The sequence below is a fragment of the Ornithorhynchus anatinus genome, chromosome 7 (assembly GCF_004115215.2).
Source record: "Ornithorhynchus anatinus isolate Pmale09 chromosome 7, mOrnAna1.pri.v4, whole genome shotgun sequence".
NCBI lineage: Eukaryota > Metazoa > Chordata > Mammalia > Monotremata > Ornithorhynchidae > Ornithorhynchus > Ornithorhynchus anatinus.
The window spans coordinates 13,308,517-13,332,862 of record NC_041734.1 but is presented as its reverse complement, the minus strand read 5'-3'; the positions used below and the strand labels follow the sequence as shown (position 1 = coordinate 13,332,862).

Sequence of the window (24,346 nt, the reverse complement as noted above, 5' to 3'; positions counted from 1 at the left end):
AATTAGAGTCAGAAGTCCAGCTGCACCACTAATATAGTTCTCCCATAATAAATTGTTAATATCTGTCCCCCCTCTAGATTGAAAGCTCTTTGTAGGCAGGGAACTTGTCTACCAACTCTCATATTATATTCACCAAACATAAAGCTCTGTACTCAAAAAACACCATTGATCAATGAACCCCATATTAAGGAAAGCTCAGGTTAAAATATGCACTCCTGCGTATTTTATCCAGCATTGAATTCCTTGTATCCAGATAGTGCATTCTGTTAGAAGACAGTTCCCTCATTCCTAAATGGCATTTTAACCAAAACGTTGCCAGAAGACTCACATTACAGAAGAACTGAGTGCATTAGTGGAGAACGGAAGAGAAATTCTAACGCCAAGGGTAGACTCACATATCGTCATAAAGATTCTTTTTCAGCATTCTCGTGCCTTGAAAAACATGCTGTTTTTAACACGGACTCTGAAGGAGAGAGGGATTGGGAGATAGGAGGAGAATAATAGGGAGGGAGAAGGAGGAAAAGAGAATGAGCTTCTTTACATGTGGGACAGGAGAAGGTAAATGCCCAAATTGCAAAACACCATACCTGCCATTACACCACTGCTACTGTTTAGCTGCTCTGGACCTGGCACTCACCCCACTTCAAAGCCTCATTGAAGGCACAGCTCCTCCAAGAGGCCTTCCATGACTAAGCCCTCTTTCTCTTTTCTTCAACTCCCTTCTGTGTTGCCCTGATTTGTTCCCTTTAATCACACTCCCCTCCTAGCCCCACAGCACTTATGTACATATCTGTAATCCACTGATTTATATTTATGTCTGTCTCCCCCTCTAGACTGTAAGCTCGTGAGCAGGGAATGTGTCTGTTATATTGTTATACTCTTCCAAGCGCTTAGTACAGTGCCCTGCACATAATAAGCCCTCAATAAATACGATTGATGGGGTGATTCTTTTTCTCCAGTGCCCTTGGGGCTGTGATAAGTATGGTTATAACTATAATATTGATATTAGTATGTAATAATATTGTTATTAGTAATAATAATAATAATTGTGTTATTTGTTAAGCACTTACTATGTGTCAGGATTATACTACTTGCTGGGGTGGATATAAGCAAATTGGATTGGACACAGTCCCTTTCCCATGTGGAGCTCGCAGTCTCAATCCCCATTTTACAGATGAAGTAACTTTGGCCCAGAAAAGTAGAGTGACTTGCCTAAGGCCACCCAGAAGATGAGTGGAAGAGCCTGGATTAGAACCCATGTCCTTCTGACTCCCAGGCCTGTGCTCTAGCCACTAGGCCATGCTGTTTTGACCCCTGGCAGGAGGGCTGCTCTTTACACAGTGCTTAAAACAGTGCTTGGCACATAGTAAGTGCTTAACAACTACCATCATTATCATTATTATTATTATTACCCCTGCCCTGGTACATCTCTGACCAGCATGCAATCCACCCTGCTATAATTCATTCAGGCTGCACCCGGCTTGGGGTAATCTTGCCCCTGATGCAAGTGGAGTGGGGAGCAGATGAGCAGTCACCTTTTCTGCCTGGTGCGTCTGGTCTATCTCGGTGCTGCTCCTTCTTGCTTGGGCACTGATTGGGGGAGGGTGAGAACAGCTCCAGTTTCCCTGCCATCCGATGTGGCAGAAGCTCGGTAGTGGGGGGGGGGCCTCCATCTTGGCTTCCCCACTCAGCCCCTCTGTGGCGCAGAGCGTTAGGACAAGCCACCTGTTTCCTGCTGAAAAAACCCGTGAAGCTGAAGCTATTGGCCTCCGTCTCATGGCATCCAGCACCTAGTCTATTTCTAATGGCTCCCATGAAGTGGCTGCCTGTGCCTATCAGCTAGATTTGGTGTCAAGAAGAGTCAGATATGGCTCAAGACAATGGTTGCCCATCCTGGTGAAGAATTTAAAGCCTTCTGTTGGAATTTTCTGTTCCATCAATGGCCATTGTGTGAAATAACCTGACAGCTACTCCCCAGCTGATTTTACTCTCTCTTTACAGGAGGAATTTGCCATAGCCAGAACTGAGACAGGTAAAGTTTCAGTATTTAAAATTTCAGGAGGCAGATTTCTGTCCTCGATGGAGGAAGTGACCTCATTTTGGGTCTGTTGTTGGATGCCTGGCTTCGCCTGCTTTCCATTACTTCAGACTTCCTCCCTTTCTCCTTGGATGGAATTGTTTAGGGGGACCATTTTGGATTTTTGAAAGCTGAGGGTCGAGTTTTGGTTTGCATGTGTATAGCAAAGAGCCAGCCTGGAAAGCAATCCAGATCAAACCCCACTCTGGAAAAGAAGCTAGTGGATTTGGTGAAACAGCAAAGGGATGGGAATCCACTAAGAATTCAGCCAATCTCAGATATCTTTGGTTTGGCAAAGCCCACAGTTCATTTTGCCCCAACCGCTTTCACCCATATAAACATGGATGATATCTCTGGGAAAGCTGAGCTGGACATTTCTGTTTTGTTTACGCTTGATTTACTCAGTGCTATTGAGTGAGCGCTTGGAGCCTTTTCTAGGCTTCGGAACAAAAACTAGTATTTTGCAACCTAACCCCCTATAAAACTTGAAATTAGATTTAAATCTTAGAATTACAATATCCAAGGGGGTTCTCTTCCTGCCAAGCCTTATTCTCTCATTCTTAACTAATATTCCTCCCTTGAGGACTGGGACACTAAATGTTGCTGGGAAAATTCATTTGTGGCCTGTCCCAGTTTATTAAAAGAGTGACTCCCTCCCAAACCCCAGCAAAGAGTTTGTCTGAGTGGGTAGGTGATGGTGAAAAATGTGGAGTTCTTGGCAGTTAGATCAGGAAGATCTGTTAATCCCTAGTCCTTCAGCCTCAGACACTACAACACCTGATAATGATTCTGAGTTTTCTCAGGGGGCCAATGAGCTGACAGTTTCCTGCTAGGTTAAATTAGCACTTCCAGAAGCAGCTGTTGTATTCCTTTTATGAATTGCTGTCTCATGTTATTTTGTCTAATGAAGAGGAGGGTGGCCACGCTGGAAGCCACAACAGAATATTTCTTGGAGGGGGGGGGAAATGATATAGTTACATTTCTTTGTTTTCTGATGATTAAACAAAAATAAGACCACTGACTTTGCTAGCAGTTGCAGGCAGTGTGCCCCTACCACCCCTGGGTGATGGGCTAAGGGTCATGGTTCTGCTTGAGAGGAGAGGAGCTTGGGAAAGGGTTGAGATAAACCAGCACAACCCTGCCCTTCCTGACCTCTTAGGCATTGATGCCCAGCGGGCAACTGGATCGAGTTACCATTCCTGACAACTACCTCCACCTGCTGATGGCAAGGACAATTTTAGCAGGCTCCAGGGGAGAGGTTGTGGCTAGAGACATATTGGCTCTTCCCTTGCCTCTTCTTGGGTTGAGGTCTCGAAAGACCACTCAGCTGCCTATTTTTGAGGGTCGCTTGTAGTTGCAATATGAAGATGCCTCCTTCCCTCGGTTATGTGGAGCCTAGGTAAGATGAATCTTCTTGATCTATCTGTGGTTGTCCTTTGATCTTGCTTTGTATCTCTGGCTCTAATGTATTATGTTGTATTTTTCCGGCCCCCCCCGTTTTTTTAATGGTATTTGTTAAGCACTTATGTGCGAGGCACTGTATTAACTGCTGGGATAGATGCAAGGTAATCAGGTTTGACACCCATTTCCTATATAGGACTCATGGTCTATATCTCCATTTTATAGATGAAGTAACTGAGACACAGAGAAGTTAAGTGACTTGCCCAAGGTCACAGCAGACAAGTGATGGAGCTGGGATTAGGACCCTTTACGTTCTGACTCTGAGGCCTGTGTTTTTTCCACTAGACCACACAGCTTCTCAGTGCTCTGCACATATTCAGTGCATAAAAGACACCATTGATTAGCTCATACTTCTCTAAGACTCATATTGGGGATTTCATCCTTCATGATGAAAAGAAAATAATAATAATGAGGGTATTTGTTAAGCACTTACTATATGTCAAGCACTGTTCTAAACTCTGGAGTAAATACAAGGTGATCAGGTTGTCCCACGTGAGGCTCACAGTCTTAATCCCCATTTTCCAGATGAGGTAACAGGCACAGAGAAGTCAAGTGACTTGCTCAAGGTCACCCAGCAGACAAGTGGTGGACCCGGGATTAGAACCTGTGAACTCTGCCTCCCAAACCCGTGCTCATTCCACTAAGCCACACTGTTTCCCAAGGATTTGGCCCTAACAGCAGCAAATAGAGCGGCGGATGGCACTTCCAGCCAGAGCTCTTCTCTCTCTGGGGGACTTTGGTTGGCATCAAGCTGAGATGGTTAGTGGTCTCTGCTGCTGCGGCATTCCTGCCATTACCAGTGAAGAACTGGATGGACTCTGGCGTCTGAGGAGAGATAGAGGAGAAATGTGAGAAGCTGGAAGGAAACAGACATTCTTTGCTGTACCACAGTGGAATGAGCCAGAGCCGTATGAACCAATCACAAGGGAAACAGAACACCAGCCAAGCTGCCACCTTACCCACAGGTTGAAATCCCTGAGAACCACTTCTGAAAGGGTAAATGGTGCCCACTCCCACCTCTCTGTCAGAGCTTTCCTGGGTTACCCTGATGCTCCTAAGTAGTGGGCCATGACTCGGGGCCGACGAAGGCCAAAGCAAATGAATTTGGGGTTGACAGGATTTGTTTCCAGGCCAATGCAAATGTCCAGTTTTGCAGTTCAAGTCTTGGTCCAGTTTGAGCTTCGGGGTGGTTTTTCATTCCCTATGACCAGAAGGTCAAAGGAAAGAAAGTTCCTGGATGGGATTGGAGGCACATAATGGGAGTGCTATAACACCAGCTGGCCAGCTTTCCTGCCATTCATGCCAGCAGAGAGTCTGAGGCATGGCATGTCTCGTCTTTTGGGTTTTCTGGCTGGGATTGAGAATTGGAGCACAGAACCCCACCTGGAGAAGCTGGTAAGGAACTGGGGTACAGTGATACAGCAGGGTCTCCTCCTGCCCCACTTTCAGAACTCCCATTTCTCACACTCTTAGCTTCCCTTGCAACAAAGAAATAATAGAAGGTGAAAATAAAGTTGCCTTTGAAATGGCAAGGCTGAAGGCAGTCTGATTTAATTTTCTTGCCAAAGCCTTGCGTTAAGGACTTTTTAATCAATAAATGGAACTTGTTTATGGTATATGTTAAGCGCTTACTATGTGACAGGCACTGTACTAAATACTGGGTTAGATATAAGCTAATCAGTTTGGGCACAGTCCATGTCCCAAATGGGATTCATAATCTTAATCCCCCTTTTACAGATGAGGTCACTGAGGCACAGAGAGTGAAGTGACTTGCCTAAGGTCACACAGCAGACAAGTGGCAGAGCCTGGTTTAGAACCCTGGTTCTACCGACTCCCAGGTCTGTACTCTATCCACTAGTCCACACTGTTTCCCTTCAGTACTCACTGAATGCTTACTTTTGGAGGAAGAAACAGGAAGATTTTACAGACTGGGAAAGGGATTAGTTTACAGTTGTGGGGATGCAAGTAAGCAATCTCCAACTGGGAATAGGTAAATTTGGGGAGGGGACTTGGTAGGGATCCCCGAGAGTGGGTCCTGCTTCTGTCAAACTTGTGTCCAGCATCCCTTAGCTCCAGGAGCAACATCACTGAGAAATCTTATTCCCTCCTTCCCCAGAGTCCTGTTTTTCTTGGACTTGGAAGTTGACTGCTGTGGGGGCTTTTTTTGGTTGACAAGCACTGCTTAGCTCCCAGAATTAAAAGACAGCGATGCTCTATGCATCAGTGCAAGAAGCTCCTGGCTTTGATTCTGTATCTACTGGAAGCAAATCTTGTTGCAATCTGCCCAAGTGGCATATTCTGAAGGGAAATACAACCAGGAGAGCTGAATTGTATTCTCTGGGGAAAGCCGAGTTCAGGGCCAGAGACATAGCCAGTCAGGGTACCCACTCTTTGCAGGAACCTGACATTTCCATTCTCTTCCCCAGACCAGCTGCTCCTCCTCCTCCTCCATTTGGTTTTGATAAGCCTGGGGTAAACCCCTAACTTACACTTCTTTTTCCTGTGGTTGGTTGTTTGCTGTCAGGATCACTGAGTCCCCCTCTAGGAAAGGGAGTGACCTTTTTGAAGTATTTTTGGGAACATTTTTGGCCCGGGAGAGCAGGATGTGGCCCCTAAAATGGAGTTAAGCCTTCCAGGCAGCTAATTATTTTAGCAGCAAACTTCTTCTCTTACCACCCTCACCCCAATTCAAATTTACTGATCCCCATGCTTTATACTTACCATTTTCAAAAGTTTGCTTTAAGAAATGTACAGGAGTTAGCATTTATGGCTATTTTCAACAGTAGGGCTTTATGTGGGTGGGTGTGGCTTTTTCATTCAAATTCAAAGCCCTTCTTTCCTGTAAATAACAAATCATTATTGAATTGACATTTTATAGCATGAGTCAACATACGTGGAGTCAAACTCTCCCTTTCCCCTTTGGGCTACCTCCAACCACCTCAATAAGGTATTTGAAAACAATTTATAGGTCTTTTCAGGACAGTTTTATCCTCCAAAGAAACTGACCGTTGGTTGACCGGAACCTATGACCTCCTAGCGGCTGCCTTGACAGCAAACTTCCCTTTTCTGTGCTGGTTCTATTCCCAAATAACCTTGGCAGGGTCAGTCAGGGGAGAGAGCTTGCAGAGTTAAGGGTGCGGTGGGGACAGATAGGATGTTGACCGGAGCAAAATCTCGGGTTTCCACTGCCCAGACCCCACCAGAGTCTTACACCGGTTCTGTTCTTTTAGGACATAAATTATTTAATCAGTGATATTTATTGAGCATAGACTGTATGCAGAGCAAATACTAAGTGCTTGGGTGACCACGATGTAACAGAATTGGTAGGTATGTTCCCTGCCCACAAGGAGTTCATAGTCTAGAGGGGCATTGAAATAAATTATGTATTTGTACAAAAGTGCTGTGGACCGAGGGAGGGGTGAATAAAGGGTACAAATAGAACTGCAAGGGTGATGCAGAAGGAAGAGGAAGTAGAGGAAATGAGGGCTTTGCTAGGCATGAGATTAGTCCACTTGAGCCTTTGATCACAGCCATTCACAAGCCCACTGTGCCCTTCTGCACCCTAAGAGCTTTGGAGCAGACAAGTAGGCTAGTTATGGGCATGTTTGGGAATCTGGGCCAAATGGGATTAATCTGGAAAGGATTTAGGGAAGAGTTGAGCCTTGAAAGTAGAGAGAGAGAAGCACTCTGTTGGAGAGGAATGGGGAGGGTGTTCCAAGTGGGAGGTAGGATGTGAGCAATGACTCAGGAGGGAGTGGAAAGAGGAGGGAAAAGCAGTAGTTTTGTGTAGTAGGAGAGGGTCCAAAAATCAGGGTGTGGTGGGAGATGAAGACAGATAGGTGTGGTGGAGAGGAAGCTGGCGGAGGAGGGTTTCCCAACCCGTAATCCCAGGTGCGTCGGCAAGACTTCCTGAGGCGAACAACCATGGGGACCATTTTTTTTTTTTTTTTGGTCCAGGTCCATTGAAGGTGAATAGTGACTAAGTGGGCACTTGGGATCCCCTCCATGTCATATCACCTCTGGGCTCACCTACATCTTGAATTACTTCCCGAAATGCTGGCTGTTCCAGGCTGTTGGCTGGGAAACTTGGTTATTTCATAGCAGGGACAAACACAAAACTAAAGCAATTATCTTGGGCGTAGGAGGGTAGGACATGAATAATTAAATCCAGATGGGGATTGGATAAATTTCTGAAATTATGGGGCCCAAGTGGGGGATGGAGATGAAAAGAAAGGCTTTCAAAGTATTATTAGTTTGGAGATTGTATAATTAGATAATGGACTGCAATCTCAACCCAGGTCAACACCCAGTGGGTTTGGGAACTCCCCAGGGACTTTTCATTTGAAACCAACTGCCCGCTGCCTCTCCCCACCCCAACACCCCCCAACTCCATCACCCCTGGACTTCCGCCTTGCTTCTGACCTGGGTATTCCCCGAGGCCAAGGAAGTTAGCAAAATGATGGAGAATGCCACAGTGTATGTGCTTTCTTGCATTTGCATTTCAGAGTCTGAGTCTGGGGAGCAGAATAGAAATCAAATGGTGATTTCCCTGGAGTATATCAGTGTTTGGCTCCCTCTGGTCACCAATTCAGTGTGGCTGGGGATTTTTCTCAATGACCATTCCTTCAAAGTTGGCCTTTTGGGTCCAGCTGAGGAGCCTCTTGAAGAAAATACTCACCAACCCATTATCTTCTGTGGCAGTTCTGACCAAATTAGGACCTTAAAAGGATTGCAAAGCATGCTCCTTCAGCTCGTTTCCTGACAGCATTCATGTCTCTCCCCCATGAATTTTATCCAGTGTCCCGTCAGGAAAAGAAAAATGCATAAATTCAGGCCTCAGTGAGATATGTGAGTAGTCTGTTGATCTCTCTGTGTCTCTGTCCTTTGGGATTGAAGAGGCAACTGATGGTGACAATTTTATTGATAGGCACCATGTGACTGTCACACCATTCCATGGAGTATGTGTGTAAGAAGTACTAAGTGCCTCTTGCTGCATGGTTGCATTTGTTTCAGTGCCTGGAGCTGTTTTCCTTTCTCCATGTTGGTGTTGTGATCTTCATGAGATGACAGTGTTTTACACATCATGACTTTTCGTTGGGTTTGCACACCATTTCATTTTATCATCTATTGATTTCACCAGGCTTTAAGGTCAACTTGTTGCAGTTTCCTGTTGGAGGTCTTGGCCTCCAGTTACCTCCATCAGTAAATGCTTCAAAGAGTCCCTCCACAAACAGTTGACTCATAACCCCTATTCAACATATAATAATAATAATGTTGGTATTTGTTTAGCGCTTACTATGTGCAGAGCATTGTTCTAAGCGCTGGGGTAGATAAAGGGTAATCAGGTTGTTCCGCGTGAGGCTCACAGTTAATCCCCATTTTACAGATGAGGTAACTGAGGCACCGAGAAGTGAAGTGACTAGCCCAAAGTCACACAGCTGACACGTGGCAGAGCTGGGATTCGAACCCACGACCTCTGACTCCCAAGCCTGGGCTCTTTCCACTGAGTCATGCTGCTTAAGGACCCCTGTGTCTTCCCAAAAGTGATACTTTTCTAGCAGGTTTTTCAGTTCCCCAACTACGCTAGAAGGATACCAGTTGGTTTTATGAGATGGAGGAAGAAAATAATTGAAAAAATTGAGAATTGAAAAAAAAATTTCCATTGGGCAAGGTTGAACAGAAGGTGAGCAGTGACTTTCTCCTGGAAGTGGGTTTCCATGAGAGGTGATGAAGTGCTCACAGTAAAGCCAGTTTGCAGCCTGCTTCAGTTAATTATAAAGTGTTGTTAAATGGGCCCAGGCAAGAGCCCTCTGAAATGCTATTTGCTAAACAAAGAACGAAACAAATCCTTCTCCAAGGAGCTTTCACAAGCCTGAGGCAAAAGAGAGTACAGTGTGTATGAAATAGTGCAGGAAGTGCCTGTGCCTGGAGGAGACAGAATGGTTGGTGGCCATGAGTTGGAAAATTAACAAGAACTATGTTTGGTCCATTCTGAAGAGCACACAGCTTCTGTGGGTGCTCAAATTCTTAACCAGCATGACCTATGTATACAAAATGCTTGGTTGTTCTCATTTGTTTTGTAATAGGGCCCAAGTCAGGCATTCACAGTTGTTTTCTCTGGCCATACCTGTCTGTCAAGGGCCAAAGAAGAGAGTAGCACATATATTGCCTTCCTTTTTTAATGATATTTTTTAATTACTTTCTATATGTCAAGCACTATTCTAAGCCCTGGAGTAGATGCAAGCTTATTAGGTTGGACACAGTCTTTGTCACTCATGTGGCTCACAGTCTAAACTGGAGGGAGGAGGACCTTGGGCAAGTTACTTCACTTCTCGTGCCTCAGTTACCTATTCACAGGTTCTAATCCTGACTCTGCCACTTGTCAGCTGTGTGACTTTGGGCAAGTCACTTAACTTCTCTGTGCCTCAGTTACCTCACCTGTAAAATGGGGATTAAGACTGTGAGCTCTCATGAAACAACCTGATAATCTTGTATTTAGCCCAGCATTCAAATCAGTGCTTGACACATAGTAAGCACTTTTCAAATACCATCATCATTATTATTATTACCTCATCTGTAAAATGGGAATTAAGACTTTGAACTTCATATGGGATGTGGACTGTGTCCAACCTGATTACCTTGTATCTTCCCTAGTACTTAGAACAGTGCCTGGCACATAGTAAGTGCTTAACAAATACAATAAAACAAGAGGATTTAATTCCCATTTTGCAAATAAGGGAACCGAGGCACAGTGCTCTAGGTACTAGGAAGCACCTAGGTTTCCTAGAGGTAATTCAGCAACTGCCATCACATAGAAGTATCTGCCATATATCATCATAGGAAGAATATAAGTAGAGCTGGGAGGAGGAACAGAAAAGTACAATCAAGATGATCAATTTTTGTCTGATAGACTGAACAGATTAGAACTTTAGAAGCAGCATAGCCTAGTGGATAAAGCACGAGCTGGGAGTCAGAGGACCTGGGTTCTAATCTCCACTCAACCACTTGTCTGCTGGGTGACCTTGGTCAAGTCACTTCACCTCCTCTGTATCTGTTACCTCATCTGTAAAATGGGAATTAAGACTGTGAGCCCCACGTGAGACAGGGACTGTGTCCAATCTGAGTAGTTTGTATCTACCCCAGCGCTTTGTACAGAGCCTGGCATTTATAAGCACTTAACAAAATACCATTAAAAAAAAGAGAGGGCAGAGTTAGGATGTTAGAATATGCGTCGGTCACCTTTTGACTGGATGCCAAACAGCAAGTATCAGTCTTACTTCGAGCATTCTCTCAAACTGCTTTCAGGGAGAGGATATTGGGCTGTGTGGTCTGATGTACTATACAGTGTTGCTAATGTTTTTAATCTTAAAATAAATCAGCTAGTTGTACATAGAGGGCTCTAATAGTATGGGATAAGTTGGAATAGAGAGTCCAGCTCCTGCCCATTGGACATCTACGGCCTGGATTAAAACTGCTGGCAAGTTATAGAAATCTTTAGTCTGTTCATTTTCCTTTGCACAGAACATTTTCTGAAACTTCTCTTGAGCAGGTTGTTTGTATAGACACAAACATTTTCAGAATAAAATTGTAAAAAGGCTTTATCTGAGGTACCTTTATTGAGTTGTTTTCAGTTTCTTCAGCTGCAGGTATTTGGTGAATAATGGGCTGATATTATTTCTCCCAGATTTAGAACTGCCAAAACATTGAACATATATGTTAATGGTGTATGGACTTTTGGCAAGTGGACACATAAATCTGAGTTCTTGAGCTTTTGTGGTGAATAATTACTTGAGAAAATATGGTTTTCAAAGTTTTCGATTCATGACTGTGTCCACTTATGATATAGAAATTCAACTTTGCTCTTGGCAAGAAGCCGTAAAGGAAAATGAATTAAGGTAAAAGAACTACACAAATGACACATTGCAACATTTCTCATTTAGCAGTGAGTCTTGAAAATTTAAATGCACAAAAGTCAGGAAATTAGAAAATTATGGTTCCCACCACAGTGGTAACTTTGTTCCTTCTGCAATATGTGGTATGTGGTATTACTGTATTTTAAGTTAAATTTATGTCTTAATATGCATCTATGTTGTGGTGGAATTATGTCTGATGTGGGAACCATAACTTTGAAAATTTTACTGGTGTATATTTATTTTTTCAAGCTAAATGTGACACTACATTGAGTTAAGGGTTCATTTTTGTATTTTAGAAGTGCTGTAAGTTAATATTTATGGAGTGCTTTGAAAATATAAAATTTAAAAGTGGTATGTGTAATTACACTCAAGGCATCAAATTAACTATTACCAAAATCATAATGAAACAGTGCATATTAGGTCTGGCCAAAGAGCCCAATCACAGTTATTTTTTAGCTTTTTGTTTCCTTGGATTTTTTGCAATGTCAAATTTGGACCAGTTAATCTTCAAAGATTTCACAATATTGTGAGGAAGCCCATTTATATTATCTTCCTAAAACTCTCCTCCGCCTGCACCTCTACACTATTACCCTAAAAGTGAAAATCAGACCCCACATTTTTATCCTTTTTCAGAAAATGGCCCAAAGGAATTTTATGATTGTCTAATGTCCTTGGAAATGCACACAGGCGTCAAAGGTGAAAGGAGAGTGAGAAAATATTTTCGCTCTAAGGACTTTTTTTTTTTAAAGAATGAAATACTTGAAAAATCAGTTTGTTTTAAATGGCTTGCTCACAACCACTATGGTGTTATACTGTGAGATAATGAATCACAATAGAATATCAAGTCAGAAGCACCACCATTTGAAGTCTGGCAGTCTAACCAATCCACTAGCAGCGGGGTCTAGATTTGCTGTTGTTCAACAGTCCCACATAGATATATGGATGATAAGAGCAAAATACTCAAGCAGTTCCTACATCGAACACTGAAGTAGGAAAAACCATAGGCTGGGTGGCCAGAAGGCATGGTTTTAGGACATGCTGCCCTTAAAAAGTCTAGTTTTGTGGCTGAGCCATGGTCTTCTAAAAAACAATAATAATAATTGTGATATTTATTAAACACTTACTATACGCCAGACACTGTACTAAGCGTGGGAATAGGTAGAAGATAATCAGGTTAGACACAGTCCCTGTCCCACGTAAAGCTCACAGTCTTAGTCCTGATAATACAGATGAAGTAACTGAGGCACAGAGAAGTTAAGTGACTTGCCCAAGGTCACACAGCAGATAAACGGAGCTGGGATTAGAACCCATGTCCTTCTGACTTCCAAACCTGTGCTCTTTCTGCTAGGCCATACTGGGAAAGAAGGTCAGGAGTCATATGACATGGCAGTAAACAACCAGAAATCAGGTGGCCCTTTTTTGAGTTGCAATGATGGGCCAAGCCAAGCAGAGAGAGCTGAAAATGCCTAGCCCACAGTGGTTATAGTTGTGTTACTTGTAAAACTTTTCCTGTGTGTCAAGCATTGGGGTAGATACAGATAATCAGATTGGTTAAGTGATTACAATGGAGTCTCCTGCTGGGAAAAACCGACCGGCCTAGTCCTGAGGTTTCAAGACTGAGAACCTGCATGGAGGAGACTATAGTGGTAGTGATTTGGGCAGCATTGCTTGCACTCTCTCTATCATGCCAGTTTTCTTTCATCTGGGGCACACAATGCAAAGAGTGAGTGAGGTGGGCAGGGGTCCAGCACACTACAAAGAGCACGTGAGGTTTTTTGTGTTTTTTTTTTTTTTTAACACGTGGGGCCCATTTACAGGTGAAATGACTGCAGATGCTGTTTGTAGCTTCATGACCAGCAAGCAGTTGCCTTGGTAGCCATTGGGGTCTTTACCGCCTAGGTTAGGCAATTATTTTTTGGGATTTCTTCTGGGCCTGTTTTCCTTTCAGAATGCCCTAGATAGATCTTTAGGAAGAAACCTGCCCAAGCAGCTGAACAGGGACTAGAACCCAGGCCTACTGCTGCCCTAGAGCAGGGTTCTTTCTGGACAGTAGCAGAGCTAATGGTTATTTATGACTTCAGCAAATGTAGAAACAGTGGGACTACATTAAGTGTGAAAATGGCTCCAAGTCTCACAGTATCATGGACTATATGTGCTAATCAGCATCTTGGAATGCAAGAACAGGGACAGGCAAGAAAGCAACTAAGAAAAGCTGACCAGGCACTTCTGAGGTGAATCAGAGGGCTGGTTTGGCACTGACTGAGAGTTTAATGAATTGAAAGGCTGCATGGATGACTGCCATCTTGCTGAGACTGGGTTCTGTATGGAAATCTTGTCAATTTCTGCCAATCGTTCTTGGTTAAGCTGAGCCACCATTTGCCTTGACAGTGTTTTTGGCAATGGAAAAGAAACACACAAAAAACTCAATCTCTTTTTAAAAAAGCAGATTGAATCCCTATAACAAAAGACCCTTTCATAAACCTTGGAGGTGGTCAAATAAAAATGATAGAATGGATGTGAATGACCTTCAGACACCCTGGGCCAATTTGAGTAATGGGCATTTGAGCGTGTGGCTTTCCTCCCTCATCTCTTTATGAGGTAATATGACTTCTCTCACTTTTTCTTCGTCACTGAACTAAATTTGGTTTCCCACCTCCCTTTACTTTTTAGCACAGATTTTTTTTTGTCTTATCTTTTATTAAATACTTTAGCCTAATTCTCTCAGACTCATGCTTCTTTTCTCCTATCCTACAATGGATATTCCTTTTCCAATCAATTACTCAAGGAATGGTATTTATTGAGCCCTTACCATGTGCAAAACACTGTTGTAAGTGCTTGGGAGGTGACAGTACAATACTGTTATAAGACAAGATCCCTGCCCTCAGAGAACTTACTATTCAGTAGCCTTAGGTGATTCCCTACACCCTATATTTCTTGACATATTTCTTCCCAAATTCCACTCCAGTTCCTGATTTGGCTCTGTTATGTTAAGGATCTACTGTTTTTCTACTATTAGCTATGATTTTGAGGGCTGCTCTCCTGAGCTCAAAGATCATCTGGGTACTTGTGTTAACTCCTGCCTTCAAAAACATCCTTATCTGAATTATTCAGAACATTCACTTTATAGAGAATTTGTCTCGAGTATGACTCCAGGGGAGAAGTTACTTAACTCTGCTTTCTGTTTCAGCGCCTTCCTTTGTGAAAGGGGGATAATGATCTATGTCTGCTAATCTCATGGGATATTGTGCAAAATGAATAGTTTAATGTTTGTGAAATGTTCTGAGATCCTTGGGTGAGAAATGCTATAGATGTACAGGGCATTACAATTATTATTTTAATGCCCCAAGAGGAAAAACCAGATAGACTTACAATGAACTATGCTTTCTGTTGAATTTCCTTGGAGTCTGGCAATCCAGCTGTTCCAGATAACCAGAAATGTTTTCCCTCCACTTACTGTCATACTCTAGGGAATGATGCTTTTATGTCTCATGGCACTCACCAACCAAGTTTACATTAAATAAACTCCGAATTGAAAGCTCGTGGGTTGTGTTTCTCAAGAAAAATATTTATTTTCTTCAGTTTCCTTCTATCCAGCATAATATTACTAGAGGAATTTGTTGAATTGCAGCTCTCTGGGAGACTGTAATTCTCCAAAGGAACAATTAAAACAAATTCAGACTTTAAGGCACAATGGATTTTATTTTTTGTTTACCTGTCAGGATATTTTTAGCATTTCAGATTTAAATGCTTTTCCTCTGTTTTTAAAAGGGCAAATTCTAAGGGGAAATTCCATTTTACATGAATGATGAAATTGGTTCTTCTAAGAGCAAAATAGGAGACTGATAGAGAGACAGCTATACATAGGAAATACTTTAGGGTGCACAGGTTGTCTGGAAATATTTAGAGGAGCAACATAGTCAAGGGAGTTTGAAACCAGCAGTCAGTCAAAGACTTTGAGAAGCTTATTGAGAGACAGTGTGGTCTAGAGGAAAGAGCATGGGCCTGGGAGTCAGAGGACCTGGGTTCTAATCCCGACTCTACTACTTGCCTATTGTGTGACCTTGGGTAAATTGCTTATCTTTTCTGGGCCTCAGTTGCCTCATCTGTAAAATGGGAAATAAAGCTGTGAGCCCCATGAGGAACATGGACTGTGTCCAACCGGATTAGTTTATATCCACTCCCTTCACTCCTGTGCATGTGCCTCAAAGCGCTGCTGTTGGAAATCTAGATATCAGGTCAACCTCATGCATCACAAGTTCATCACTGAGTGCTATAACTCTGCCCTCTTCTCGGCCTGGTAAAATGATTTCTCTATCATTATTGATACCTATGCCCATTGCTGTCACCAGTTGTTCCAGACGTTTAACTCCCTCCTCAAACTCCCTGTCTTCTTGCCTCCCCCATCCCTCGCCCCTGTGACCTGGCTAGTTTATTTCAAAAATTGAAATGATTAGGCATGATCGCCCTAAAATCTCCCCTACTCCTCTCCAGTCCTTCCCTCTTCCTGCCGCTTCTTCAACAATCCAGTCCTTTTCAGCAGTATCTCAAAAAGCGATCTCTTGCCTTCTCTCAAAATCCACTGCCTCCACCTGTGCATTTGACCCCATCCCTTCACACCGTAACAAATCACTTACCTGCTCTCTTCTTCCCTCCCTGACTGTTATCTTCAACTGTTCACTCTCCAGTGGTTTCTTCCCCACTGCTTTCAAACATGTTCATGTCTTCCCATCCTAAAATTATTCATTCATTCAATAGTATTTATTGAGCGCTTACTATGTGCAGAGCACCGTACTAAGCACTTGGAATGTACCAATCGGTAACAGATACATCCCTGCCCTATGATGGGCTTACAATCTAATCGGGGGAGACAGAGAGACAAGAACAATGGCAATACCTTCCCTTGACCCCACGGCTCCCTTCAGATATCTCCCCATCTCTCTCTTACCATTTGTCTAACTTGCTCCTTGAGCAAGTTGTCTACACCCACTGTCTCAAGTTGCCTTCCTCCAATTCTGTCCTTGACTGCCTCTAATCTGGTTTCCAACCCCTTCACTCTACAGAAACTGCCCTCTCAAAGGTCACAAATGATCTCCTTCTTGCCAAATTCAGCAGCCTCTACTCCATCTTAATTCTCCTCGATCCCTCAACTGCCTTTGACACTGCAACCATTCCCTTCTCCTAGAAACATTATCCAACCTCAGCTTTACTGACACTGTCCTCTTGGTTCTCCTCATCTCTCTCTGGGCATTCATTCTCAGACTCCTCCTCTGCCCCCGACCCCCTAACTGGGTGTCCCTCAAGGTTCAGTTCTGGGTCCCCTTCTATCTCCATTTAAGCCTACTACCTTGGAGAACTCATTCACTCCCATGGCTTTAACTACCACTTCTAGGCAGATGATTCCCAAATCTACATGTCCAGCCCTAATCTCTCTCCCTCTTTGCAGTCTCACATTTCCTCTTGCCTTGAAGACACCTTTACTTGGATGTCTTGCCATCACCTCAAACTTAGCATGCCTGAAACAGAACTCCTTATCTTCCCACCCAAACCTTGTCCTCCTCCTGACTTTCTCATCACTGTAGATAGCACCACCATCCTTCCTGTTTCACAGGCCATAACCTTGATATTATCTTTTACTCCTCTCCCGTTCAACCTACATATTCAACCTGCCACCAAATCCTGTTGATTCAACATATACTAGATCCCTGAAGTCTTCCCTTTCCTCTCCATACAAACTGCAACCACACTAATCTGAGCACTTATCTACCGTTTACTGCATCAGCCTCCTTACAGACCTCTCTGCTGTCTGTCTCTCTTCACTTCAGTCCATACTTCACTCTGCTATCTGGATGATTTTCCATTTTTCTACAAAAATGTTCAGACCCTGTTTCCCCACTCTTCCAATACCTCCAGTGGTTGCCCATCCACTTCTGCATCAAATAGAAACTCCTTACTACACTCAATCACCTTGCCCCCTCCTACCTAATCTCGCTACTCTCCTACTACAACCCAGCCCACATACTTTGCTCCTCTAATGCCAATCTATTCATTGTACCTCAGTCTCATCTATCTCACCAACATCCTGTTTCTGGTCTGGACACCCTCCCTCCTCTAATCTGACTGACAATTACCCTCCCCACCTACAAAGCCTTATTGAAGGCATATCTCTTTCAAAAGGACATCCCTGACTCAGCCCTCCTTACCACTTTCACTCCATTCTGTGTTGCCCTGACTCACTCCCTTTACTTACCATTCATTCATTCATTCAATAGTATTTATTGAGCGCTTACTATGTGCAGAGCACTGTACTAAGCGCTTGGAATGAACAAGTCGGCAACAGATAGAGACAGTCCCTGCCGTTTGACGGACTTACGGTCTAATCGGGGGAGACAGACAGACAAGAACGATGGCAATAAATAGAGTCGAGGGGAAGAACATCTCGTAAAAACAATGGCAACTAAATAGAATCGAGGCGATGTACATTTCATTAACAAAATAAATAGGGTAATGAAAATATATTCAGTTGAACAGACGAGTACAGTGCTGGGGGGATGGGAAGGGAGGGGGGAGGAGCAGAGGGAAATGGGGGGAAAAGAGGGTTAAGCTACGGAGAGGTGAAGGGGGGGTGGTAGAGGGAGAAGAGGAGCTCAGTCTGGGAAGGCCTCTTGGAGGAGGTGAGTTTTAAGTAGGGTTTTGAAGAGGGGAAGAGAATCAGTTTGGCGGAGGTGAGGAGGGAGGGCGTTCCAGGACCGTGGGAGGACGTGGCCCAGGGGTCGACGGTGGGATAGGCGAGACCGAGGGACGGTGAGGAGGTGGGTGGCAGAGGAGCGGAACATGCGGGGTGGGCGGTAGAAAGAGAGAAGGGAGGAGAGGTAGGAAGGGCAAGGTGATGTAGAACCTTGAAGCCTAGAGTGAGGAGTTTTTGTTTGGAGCAGAGGTTGATAGGCAGCCACTGGAGTTGTTTAAGAAGGGGAGTGACATGCCCAGATCGTTTCTGCAGGAAGATGAGCCGGGCAGCGGAGTGAAGAATAGACTGGAGCGGGGCGAGAGAGGAGGAAGGGAGATCAGAGAGAAGGCTGACACAGTAGTCTAGCTGGGATATAACGAGAGCCTGTAGCAGTAAGGTAGCTGTTTGGGTGGAGAGGAAAGGGCGGATCTTGGCGATATTGTAAAGGTGAAACCGGCAGGTCTTGGTAACGGATAGGACGTATGGGGTGAACGAGAGAGACGAGTCAAGGATGACACCGAGATTGCGGGCCTGAGAGATGGGAATGACGGTCGTGCCATCCACGGTGATAGGGAAATCTGGGAGAGGACCGGGTTTGGGAGGGAAGATGAGGAGCTCAGTCTTGCTCATGTTGAGTTTTAGGTGGCGGGCCGACATCCAGGTGGAGACATCCTGGAGGCAGGAGGAGATGCGAGCCTGAAGGGAGGGGGAGAGGACAGGGGCGGAGATGTAGATCTGTGTGTCATCTGCGTAGAGATGGTAGTCAAAGCCACCCCTAGCCCCACAGCACTTATTATATATCAGTAATTTATTTATGTTAATGTGTGTTCCCCCTCTAGACTGTAAGCTCATTGGGGGCAGGGAATTTGTCTGTTATATTGTTGTATTGGACACTTCCAAACACTTAGTACAGTGCTCTGCACACAGTAAGTGCTCAATAAATATGATTGATCTACCTGAGTGATTAGTACAGTGCTTGGCACATACTAAGCGCTTAACAAATACCATTTTAAAAAAAAGACTTTAGTTTCTGTATCTAATATCAGGATGAAATGTCTATTCTCTTTGATAGGGATCCCTATGTGGAACTGTGATGTGACTATCTTGCATTTACTCCAGTGCTTAGCACAGTGCTTGGCAGATAGCAGACCCTTAATAGAAATCATAACTACCTGGTAAAGAAAAGAAGAAAAGTTTCCAAAAAGCAAAGTAGAAGTCAGAGCTTTAGATACAGCACCTGAAGTATATGCTAAGAAGTCACATACATAGAGATCTGACCAGTTCTAATGGGGCCTGACCAGTTCTAATGACCACTTAGTTTGTTGTTCAGATTAAACCCAAAGAACTTTCTTGCCCTGGCTCAAGATGTGGTGTTGCCTCAGTACAAAATAATGACTGATCCAATAAGGGGCAAAGCCTGCTTGAAAAGATTTTACAGAATCTTTGTGGGTCTTAGGAGACCAATAATTTGATTTAATTACAGCACAGTTTGTTAGGCTCAAAAATGTAAGGAAAAACTGCTGCAGAACAGGTTGTTATTGCTATGGAATTGCTACTAGATTTTGAGGTGCCTTGCAGGTACTTTGAACAGTCCTTTGCATAAATTAGTTGCTTAATAAGTCCTCACTAATATTATATTGTATGATATTTTGTTCCCCTGTTCAGATTCAAGCAAAAATTGATTTTGTACCAAACAGTGCTATTGTATGATTTACTACAAAAATTCTATAGAATCTAGTAATAAACATAATCTTGTAATAAGTAAACACAGTAAAAATAGTTTCTAAAACATGTTAACCCTGATGGCCTAATCCCCAAATAGTGGAAAGAGCAATAGGCCTAGGAGTCAGAGCACCTGGGTTCTTTCTATATTTTAGGGGATTATTGGTTAAATTGTTATATCAAATTGCACTGAGCAGTTGAAGTGGCTGTTCTTTGGATTCCTGGCAGACAACTTGGATCTAGTTATCTTCCCTTCTCAAATTCAGGTCCCACCTCCCCACCTCCAACTAAGGTTAATTATTTCTTGGATATGATAGTCATGATCTTTTTCTTATAATACTAGGGTTTCCTGGGAAACCTCTCTAGAAATCAGTGAGTTATGAAGGAGGCTCTTGGGGGCAACTCTGAGAGCAGTCCTCAGAAAAGACCACAGACCTTGGAAGTTGGCTCGTTTTGGGAAATGAACAATCAGTTTTTTTTGGTTTTCACTCTTCACTTGTGATCATCAAGAAAAGAAAGGTAAACCCGGGGGGCGGAGAGAGCAAGGGGAGCAGAGGAGCAGTGTGGTATAGTGGAAAGAGCACAGGCCTGGGAGCCAGATTACCTGGGTTCTAATCCTGGCTCCACCACTTGTCTGCTTTTTGACTTTGGGCAATCATGTAACTTCTGTGTGTTTCAGTTACCTCATCTGTAAAATGGTGTTTAAGACTGTGAGCCCTATGTGGGACAGAGATTGTGTCCAACTCTATTACCTTGTGCCTATCCCAATACTCAGTACTGTGTCTAGCCTGTAGTAAAAATTATTGTGTAATCTTGGACAAGTAGATCTTGGACAAGTCAAGTAGAAACAGCATGGGTAGTGGATACAGCACTGGTCTGGGAGTCAGATGGTCATGGGTTCTAATCCCAGATCTCTCACTTGTTTGCTGGGTGACCTTGGACAAGTTACTTCACTTCTCTGAGCCGTTACCTCATCTGTAAAATGGGGATCGAGACTATGAATCCTATATGGGACTGTGTTCAACTTGATAAATGTGTATCTACCCCAGCCCTTTTTACAGTGTCTGGCACATAGTAAATCCTTAAACACCACAGTTATTATTATTCTTACTTAGCTTCTCTGTGTCTACCACCTCATTTGTAAATTGGGGATTAGATCCTACTCCGTCTACTTAGCCTGTAAGCCTCAGGTAGGACAGGAACTGCATCCAATCTGATTAACTTGTATCTACCCTAGTGCTTAGGACAATCCTTGATACATAGTAAGCACCTAAGTATAATAAATAATATTTTCAATAAATACCATAAAAAAAGAAAGAGGATAATTGGCACATACTTCCAAAGAGGTAGTCAAGGCCAGCTTTGCCATTTTAGTATCAATCACACGCCCTTGCTTCCCCTCCCCAGTTCACTACTTTTGGTTTTGTCCTACCTGGCTGGACCGGGACATATTCAGCCTTAGGGTCAAGGAATACATATGCGTGCTTATTAATGATGTCCCCGCCCAGTTGCATGGCAGAGAACATGAGCAACACACACCCTTCTGGTAGATCTTATACTTTTGTAAATTCTCATGTATTTTGTTTCCAAATCAAAATGAGATTAACACTTGGGGAGTAACAGGAGAGGAATCCAACCATTGTCAAAGATAAAGGGGCACAGAGAAGTTTTTGGTAGTGCTTGACCTTGACAATAATAGAAATCAATAGAGTGGAGTAATACAGGCAGAAATTAAACCCAATCCCTTAGTGTTCAGACAGCAACAAAAAGGTTACCAGCAACCATTAGCCCTGTAATCAATTCCTTCAGGTCTTCTGTCTGGACCAATATGATATGATAGATGGCCCATCACTGATGCCCTCGAATGATAGATGTAATGTTCTCGTGTTCTACCTCAGCTTCATTGATCTTTTTTCTCTCCTTGAATGGCTGCCTGCTCAGTCCCGGTCACAATCTCCTGTTGTCACTTCTTTTCTTGGATTTTTTCCAAGATATACTTGTCTTTTCAGCTGAGACACAGGTCTGACCTCTACTGGGTGAGGAGGCAGGTGAATTTTCTTCCCAAACTGCCTCAGAAGGAAACCAAACCAAGCAGGAATATAAATTACCCTCTACAGCTTCTGCTCTGCAGGAGTCCAGGAGTTCTGCCATGGAGAGTGGTTCTGGGTACCCCATAATTGGAGCATGGGGAGGGGGTCAGGGTTCCCATTCTATGACCTGGAGTGACTTGAAATCCAAGATCAAATCAGAATTGCAGCCCCCTTTCCTTTTCCCCTGGTCTTTGGGGCATCATTTCAGGACTTGCTGGGTACCCAGCAAATTGATTAAATGGAATAGAATCTGCATTACCAGAAAGGTGACCTGGCTGGCTTGGGGCAACATCTGGAGAATGAGATGGGATTTATCCTAGCTCTGGCAGCTGAAGAAATTGTAATTTCCCTTGCCTTGAAAAGCCCAAATCATGGGTTACTCTTATAGTTAATCAGAGTGGCTATGGCTAGTATGCCATTTAGATTAATATAGGCTTTACTGCCTGTCATTTTACTCAGACCTTTTAAACTCCTTTAGAAGGATAATTAAAGTCTGACCAGAAGTTTTGGCCAATGTACAGGGAGCACCCTTCCTCTGAAAGGTGTAAGCTAAATGGCCTTTCAGAACACTATCTGCTCTAGTACCAGCACACTGAAAATGTATCAAGTGCAGGGTGATTTAGTTCTCTTCATTGTCCCTTCTCGTGTCCTGAAATTAGCCCCTAGTTACAATCTCTAGAGAGATTGTGGCTTCTTATCTCCTTCTGACCTAAGAAAGATCCAGGATGTTGGCTATTAGGGGGGTATACCGAAAAGCCTCTGATGTCCCCAGACCATTAGAGCAGAAGGACCCACTGGTGTGATTTTTTTAAAAATTTTTCTTTTGTTTTTGAAAACCCAACAGGGTGACAGCAGATTTCTTTTAGATGGTGTGATTTTTAGAAGTGATATGTAAACACTTGAAGACCTTGAAATCCATGGGGTTGCATTTCAGCAATTGAAAATTGTCTTCAAGAAGTAAACAGAGGTAGAAGTAGTTTGAGTGGGTCAGAATTTAAAGAGGATCGGGAAGAGAGGTTCACATTTTCAAGGAAATAGTCTCATATTCAGGGAAATAGTCATTTGATCTCTCCCTTGAGAAGGGAAATTTGGGCCAGGTTGCAGTCATGCATTGAGAACAATTACAGCTCAGAAATAAACCCCATCAAATGTGTTCTGTCTGAGTCAGTTTGCAGAAATATGCTTTTCCATTTTCCTTTTTAAAGTAATAAAATCTCTGTCATCTCTGGAACCTTTTGGTGGGGTAAATCTCTCTCACTCTCTGGATCTCACTCTCTGCACTCTCAATCAGTTAATGGTATTCATTAAACACTTTGTGCAAAGCACCCTATTTAGGATTTGAAAGAGAACATTACAGTTGGTAGACAGGATTTCTGCCTTCATAATAATATCACTACTAATAATAGTAACGTTAACTGTGGTAGTTGTTAAGCATTCACTATATGCTAAGGACTTAGAAGATATCCTGGTTGGACACAGTCCCTGCCCCATATGGGATTCACAGTCCAGAGTCACACGAAATCCAGAGTCACTTGCCCAAAGTTACATGGCAGGCAAATGGTAAAGCAGCATGGCCTAATGGAAAGAACATGGGCCTGGGGGTCAGAGGGCCTGGGATCTGATCCCTGCTCTGCCACTTGCCTGCTGTGTGACCTTGTAAAAGTCACTTAACTTCTCTGGGCCTTAGTTTCTTCATCTGTAAAATGAGAATGCAAGTACCAGTTCTCCCTACTCCTTACACTGTAAACCCCATGTTGGGCAAGGACTGTATCCAACCTTATTATCTTGTTTCTACCCTTGGCTTGGCACCTAGTAAACACTAAACCAATTCCACAATTAAGTGGTGGAGCTGGGGTTAGAACCCAGGTCCTCTGACTCCCAGACCTATGTTCGTTCTACTAGACCATATTCTAAGAGCTTAGTCTGGTGACCCCTCAGAAAGCTTATCTTTCCTCCTCACAGGGCTCCTTTAGCAGTTCTAATAATTATAATAATTGTGGTATTTGTTAATTGCTTACTATATGCCAGGCACTGTACTAAGCACTGGGTAGATACAAGATAATTGGATTGGACATGATCCCTGTCTCACATAGGGCTCACAGTCCTGTGACTGTTTGTTTAATTTACATTAATTTAGATGGTGTGATTTTTAGAAGTGTTAATTTTAATTTAGAAGAATCAATTTTCTAATTAAATTGTTTAATCCCCATTTTACAGATGAGATAACCGAGGCACAGAGAAGTAAAGTGACTTGCCCAAAGTTACACAACAGACAAGTGGCAGAACCTGGATTAGAACCCAGGTCCCTCTGACTCCCAGGCCCATGCTCTATCTAGTAGGCAACACTGCTTCTATGGAT

General features: G+C 43.4%; 1 long non-coding RNA gene across 1 annotated transcript in view; it reads left to right on the top strand.

Annotated features, from left to right (window-relative positions):
• Positions 1-3,089: 3,089 nt before the first annotated feature.
• The window catches only part of LOC120638509, a 55,552-nt gene continuing 34,295 nt past the window's right edge, over positions 3,090-24,346 (top strand). The window contains exon 1 of the long non-coding RNA XR_005660209.1: positions 3,090-3,476. This is a non-coding gene — a long non-coding RNA (uncharacterized LOC120638509). The remainder of the gene's footprint in view (positions 3,477-24,346) is intronic.